The sequence below is a fragment of the Camelus ferus genome, chromosome 32, assembly GCF_009834535.1.
Source record: "Camelus ferus isolate YT-003-E chromosome 32, BCGSAC_Cfer_1.0, whole genome shotgun sequence".
Classification (NCBI taxonomy): domain Eukaryota; kingdom Metazoa; phylum Chordata; class Mammalia; order Artiodactyla; family Camelidae; genus Camelus; species Camelus ferus.
Genome location: NC_045727.1, coordinates 17,408,979 through 17,415,646, shown reverse-complemented (window position 1 = coordinate 17,415,646; position 6,668 = coordinate 17,408,979). Strand labels below are relative to the sequence as shown.

At 48.1% G+C, this 6,668-nt stretch overlaps 1 long non-coding RNA gene across 1 annotated transcript; it reads left to right on the top strand.

Annotated features, from left to right (window-relative positions):
• The first annotated feature begins 821 nt into the window (after positions 1-821).
• On the top strand, positions 822-6,663 carry LOC116660910. The gene is made up of 5 exons (XR_004316555.1): positions 822-958; positions 2,972-3,007; positions 5,415-5,699; positions 6,363-6,478; positions 6,642-6,663. It is a non-coding gene; the product is annotated as an uncharacterized LOC116660910 (long non-coding RNA).
• Positions 6,664-6,668: the final 5 nt, after the last annotated feature.

Here is a 6,668-nt window from a genome sequence, read left to right as displayed (position 1 = left end):
TGCTTTTTGGCATTGAAAATCTCTGTGCTTTCATTTGCTTATTAACATGCTGAGAAACCAGTTTATAGTGGTTTTACAATTCTTTGTAGTATTGTTTAAAGGCTTTGGTGCATACCTCTAAATATTTTTTTTGGCTTAAGAATATACATGCTGATGGCTCAAAGAAAGCAAGTATGGATGACTTCTTTTGGCAAAAGATTAGTGGTCTAGAAAAATGATGTTATTCCTAAAGTGGAATTTGGAGATAATACATGGATTTAATTTGCATGTTTTTCTAAGTCCCTATTGGGGCAGTTAACTGAGAACTGAGTGTATCTTTGATTTCTTCCTCTGTTTGCCTTTTCTTTGAATCACAGAAGACATTCAGTGTCTGTTGAATGAGAAGAAATGAATGATTGAAACCAGCTAATCTAGCTGCCCAGATTAGATGGGCGTCCTCCGTGTTGTCAGTTCTCATTTAGAGGCAGAGATGATAGAATCCTCTTGTCTCTCTTTCCATGACCTGTGCTGGAACACTGAGGCTGCTTTTCCAGTTTCTCGCTCTTGCCCCTTGTCCCTTGTCCTTTTGTGGCCAACCCAGTATTACTACTTTTACTCCCTTGTTTTTATTGACAATTTAGCTTCTGTAGAGACCAAGGCCCTAGTTGGCTGAGTTTGGCTAGATGTGGATTTGGAGAGTTTTCATGTGCTTTTGTGTGTAGATAATTCAAAGTTTAAGGAAGTCAGTATTTCTCCTACTATAGAGCAAAAGTTTGGGGTAAGTGATAGCTTGCCATGTGTAAATAGGCGTAAGAAGTATGTGTTGCCTTTTCTTTTCTCAGTGGTGAGAGGACTGGCCAGAAATGTCCAAGCGTACAATCCACCGAACAGCGGGGACGTTGGCTGGACCCTGCCCCTGGCCGGTGCAGCAGCGCCACATGTGTGCACTGCCCTGGCTGGCACGAGGCCTCCGGAACCTGTAAGTACTGTTGTTGGCTCAGAGCTGGCAGAAGAATTTCGTAGATTTTATGGTGCCTTCTGCTGTGGTTGCTGGCGCAGGGCAGTAGATGAGTTGGTGTGGCCCTGGGTCACGTGCACACTCATTTCTTGATGAACTTAGTCTCATGTTTGTGTCGTGCTTGGCAGCCTGTGAGAACGCAGGCCACAAACATGCCTGCGTACAATGCTTAAGTGATTGCTTTTGATGAATTAAGTCATAAGGGTATCAACTGTAGGGTTAGTAAGCAAAAATGAATTTGGGGAAAATGCAGATTAGCTATATATGAGTTAAAAAACCCCAGTAGTAAATGCAAATCATTCATAGACCCTGTCAATATGGGCTTTCATTGTAACAGACACGTCTTTGTTAGGAACCTACCTGAAAGTTTGCCTTCATTGGCTCTTAACAGATTGCCAATCTATCTTAGTACTATTCCATTTTCTAAGTAGAATAATAATACAGAGAGCAGAAATTACTAATTTGAGTAGGAAGAGTATCAGAACATCGGAGGGCAAGTAAACTTACAAGACTTGACAAAAAGAAGCAGGGACCATGAACAAAGATAAACAAAACTTGAGCCTGTCCGAATGTTGACTTGCATCCTGTGTGTGGCAAGACATGTTCAGACAACACTGCTCTTATCCACTGCCTGGAGTAGCTGTTTTAATAGAGAGATCTCTCCCCGAGAAGTGTATCTTAGGTGTACATGTCTCTAACATTTGGGATGCTTTGGGGTCACTATCATAAGCCCTGGATGTTGTATGTGAGAACCTTCCCCAGGAACCTAAATGGGAGGTTGTTGAAGTTGCTAAGGGTCAAGTGTGAGCTCACATTTAATGCAGAGGGAATTTATGAGAGTAAATTACATCCAGTGCTGTGGCCTGGGCAGATCTCATGAGGTGGCACAGAGGTTGACTTCTGCTGTGTCTGGGCTCAGCCCTTTGCTATAAACATTATAATGCTGACTAATAAAAGACTCGGTAAGCATTTAGGTTGTCGTCAGACAGAATTTATCAGGTCCTCCCCTCTAGATTGTGGTGCCAGGAAACACCCACATGGGGCACTTGGAGCAGCTGATTCCAGACACACCCTATTCTGGGGACATCATTGCCCTCCACTCAGATGGAAGGGGAACCCCAGCCCCGCCCAGGGCCAAACACAGGCTGAAATCCTTTCCACCCAGTTCCCTTGTGACTCAGTGAGGAAGGCTGGGCAGGTGGGTGGTGAGGAGGGTGCTGAAAGCTGCCTCCACCTTGTGCAGGTGAGGGAAGGGCTCACGCCTACTTCTGCCCGGGTTCCCCACGTTCACATTCAGGCTGAAGGCCCTCTGGGCTGAGTGAGTGTCACTGGGCCGTTTTCTCATCTGGGACCTTTGTTAAGGAGGTTCCTTCCCTTCTCCTGCCCTGCGGTGGGTCTTCTCACCAACTGGGCACTTTTGAAATGGGAGGGCTTGGCCTCTCTGTTTCATTCAACAGGAATTGGTCAGAATAGTTGAAATCCCTTTCTCTCCCAGTTTGTACATTTAGGTTCCAACCTAGTCTCTGTCCCTAAAAGATCAGAATGTAACCATATCTCTGAATGGAGCACCTTTTCTTTTTTTAACATTTTTTTAATTGACTTATAGTCAGTTTACAGTGTTGTGTCAGTTTTCAGTGTAGAGCACAATTTTTCACTTATACATTAACATACATATATTCATTGTCACATTCTTTTTCCTTGTGAGCTACCATAAAACCTTGTATGTATTTCCCTGTGCTATACAGTATAATCTTGTTTATCTATTCTACATATGCCTGTCAGTATCTACAAGTTTCGAGCTCCCAGTCTGTCCTTTTCCACCCCCCACCCCCTTGGCAACCACGAGTTTGTATTCTATGTCTATGAGTCTGTTACTGTCTTGTATTTATATTTTGGGTTTTTTTTTTTTAGATTTTCACATATGAGTGATCTCATATGGTTATTTTTCTTTCTCTTTCTGGCTTACTTCCCCAGGAGAGAGAGGGCAAGACCAGGAGAAGGCAGGCCCAGGTGAGTGCAGGCCCAGGAGAGGGCTGGCCCAGGTGAGGGCAGGCCCAGGTGAGGGCAGGACCAGGAGAGGGCAGGCCCAGGAAAGAGCAGGACCTGGTGAGGGCAGGGCCAGGTGAGGGCAGGACCAGAAGAGGGCAGTCCTAGGGGTGGGCAGACAAACCCGAGGGCAGACCCAGGTGAGAGCAGGCCCAGGGGAGGGCAGGCAAAGGACAGGGAGGCCCTGGTGAGGGTACGCCTAGGAGAGTGCAGCCCCAGGAGAGGGCAGGTGCAGGAGAGTGCAGCCCCAGGAGAGGGCAGGTGCAGGAGAGTGCAGCCCCAGGAGAGGGCAGGTGCAGGAGAGTACAGGCCTAGGAGAGGGCAGGCCCAGCTTAGGGCAGGAACAGGAGAGGCTAAGCACAGGTGGGGGCAGGCCCAGGAGAAGGCTGGTGCAAGTGAGGGTAGGTCCAGGAGAGGGCAGTAACTAGGAGAGGGTAGGCCCAGGAGATGCCAGGCCCAGGTCAGGGCAGGCCAAGGAGAGGGTAGGACCAGAAGAGGGCAGGCCAAAGAGAAGGCAGGCAGAGGAGAGGGCAAGACAGGTAAGGGCAGGCCCAGGAGAGGGCAGGAACAGGAGAGGTCAGGCCCAAGTGAGAGCATGTCCGGGTAAGGTCAGACCCAGGTCATGGCAGGCCTAGGAGAGGGCTGGACCAAGAGAGGGCAGGCTCAGGAGAAGTCCTATTAAACTTCCAAGAGATGACGTTGAGAGGCAATGGGTATTTGAGTCTGGAATACAGGAGGGAGGTCTGGATTGGAAATAGCAGTTTGGAAGTTACCAACTTGTAGATAATACATAAAGCCCTAAGGCTGATGTGGGCGGCAGCAGACAGTAGTAGAGGCCAGAAGACTGAGACTCAGGGGTGCTGTGTGCCAGCATTCAGGGGCTGGGACTGAGAAGACCAGCCAGGGCCGTGGGAGGAAACCAGAGCAGCCTGAGGCCGGGGAAGCCCCATGAAGAAAGGGCTTCAGGAAGTCGGGGAGAGCAGCGGTGGGAAGGGTGGCTGCCGGGCCGTGCGAGGAGAGGACTGAGAGCTCCCCGTGGAATCAGCACCTGGTGGGTGGTGGGTGACCCTGTCGTGAGCAGTTGCAGTGAGTGGACACACTTGCTTGGATGGAAAATGAGAGGAATCAGAGAAAGCGAATCGGAACAACTCCTTTGCAGGGTCAGGAGACGTTCGTACAGGAGAGCAGAGAAATGGGGCTGCAGTTGGAATGTGAACTCATCTCTGTTTTTTAAGATGAGGGAAATAACAGTATATGCTAATAGAAAAGATAGATTAACAGGGGAAGTTAGTAACACCACATTCCCTTAGGTCAGGGGAGTTGCAGGTGAGGGCAGGTGGGGGCACAGAAATGCCCCTGAGAGAGTCAGCTTCAAAACACTTGCCAGGTCCAGTCCACTCAAGACCAGCTCCCAGGAGTGTCAGCCACTTAGGAACTCTACCGCCCCCTGCAGTTTTGATCCTGGCAGGGCCAGAAGCCATAATTAGCCAGCTGAGGAAGGATGGAGTTAGGCAGGAAGAAGAGGCCTGCCCTGCCTTCCCCCTCTCCTGCAAGTGGTCAGCCAGCAGCGTGGCCTCACTGAGTAACTGACGTGGTCTTTTCATAGTTATGTGGTTAAAAAGTTCTCAAATGTTGTACCATGCTCCCGAATAAATCTCAGATTGATTCAAGATTTAATTGGTGGAAATAAAAGCAAAAAAAAAAAAAAAATACAGTGAAGAAAGCGTGTAAACATAAGGCTGAGCCACAGAGCAGGGTCAGCAGACATGAGGAAACACATTTTCATTTCATCTGGAGAGCGAGTGTTGGCTTCTCAAGTTTGTACTTAATGATACATATTGCCACAATCTCTGAAACCATGAAAACAGCTTTCTGCTGTTTGCATCTGCTAAATTCCCTGGAGACTGGCTGGGGCCCAGAGGGATGGGGAAAGGAATACACTGGGGGATAAGGAGATACAGAGGTTTTTGGTGGGGAGCTCTCTGGGGGACTAGGCCTTCAGCATCCTGTGGTTCCACCCTACTCTAACCACAGTTGCATACAAACACTGGCTTTCTCAGGGGCAAGCCTCACTTCTGGAAATGTCCCGAAAACACTCAGCCACCTAGCACCAACATTTGAAGGGAATCCAGAATGGCCCACAAGCAATTGCAGAGATTTGAAATGCCTTAGGCTCCCACGTGCGCACCGGGCACACTGGGCCTCCGGGCCTCTGTGCGCACTCACAGGGACACTGGCTCTGGAGGGACAGTTGAGGGACAGTTGAGGGTCAGTGCTGTTGCTAGGCTACGAGTGTTCCGGACCAAACATTCCAAGCCGCTGAGCTTCACAGCCAAGGTGTGGCAGCGAGACCTCTGTGGCTCTTCTGCAGCGCCAGCGCTGAGATCGGGAGGTGGCAAGAGGCCAGGAGGGAAGTGAGCGGTGTCGGAAGGCGATAAGCCAGATGAAGAAGAGACTCGTTGAGTTCGTGAGCTGGGTGGACTTCAGCATCCATCAGAGAGAGCGCAGGAATCGTGAGAAGCCCTGTGCCTGGGTATCATGTCCATAGGTGTGAGCTAAAGGAGTTCCACAAAGCCGCATATTTAGGTGACACGCGTACAGTGCAGGAGTTGCTGTCACATAAGAAAAATGTAGACAGCAGAGACAGGAAGAACAGGTAACAGAGGTGGTGCGGGGTGGGGCGGGCCTAGGAGGAGCTGCCAACTGTGGTTGTAAGACATGGATTTTAAATTGCCTTTCCATGTCAGAGATGTTCAAGTGTGAGACAATGAGCATGTTAGAATCATTGAAGTACAGTGTTCCCTCTCATCCTTGCAGCAGCAAAGTAGATACACTATCATCTTACTTAATTGAAATGTTGTCTTGGTAAAATAGTAACGGTAACAATTATAATATTATCTAACAATTATTGAGCTGTTCAACTGCCAGACACTTTGCATAGCTTTTCATTTAAGCATCACAGCGGCATCCTGTAAGATAACTACTACTTCATGCCCATTTTGTTGATGAGGAAATTGAGGCACAGACAGGCTAAGTGAGAGCTAATAAGGGACAGTGTTAAAGTAGAAGTCAGACCCAAGGTGAGCTGAATCTCAACGGCATGCCCTTCCTATTCAAACAGGTAGTTCTTCCATTAATGTGAGTAATAAGAGCTAATAAATATTGTTCTTTCCCCATAGAAAGAACTAAGATAAGAAGACTAAATGTTAGTTTTAAAGGGGTAGGAATAGCATGCTGTTGAATGTTTACAATTACACGAGTAACTGTACCTTTGAACTAGTATGCTCTAATTTCCTAAAAAGTCCTCTCATGTTCGCAGGACTGCCCTACACTTAGCCTGCGCCAGCGGCCAGTCATCAGTGGTGGCTCTCCTTATCCAGTGGAAGTGTGACCTGGATGCTCGTGATGAAGGAAAGCAAGACAGCTCTCATCAAGGTGTGTAGCAGCCAACCGTGTCCACGTGAGATGGATTCGATTTACTTACTTAGAATAAAAATGAATTTATCTGTTTTAAATATAACGAAGCTGCTGGAACTTGAGGAATGTTAACTTGGAATGCCTAGCACTTACAGTCTGTTTCTTGGCGTGATACCAACAGGCTGTACAATGCCGGAAAGAAGCGTGT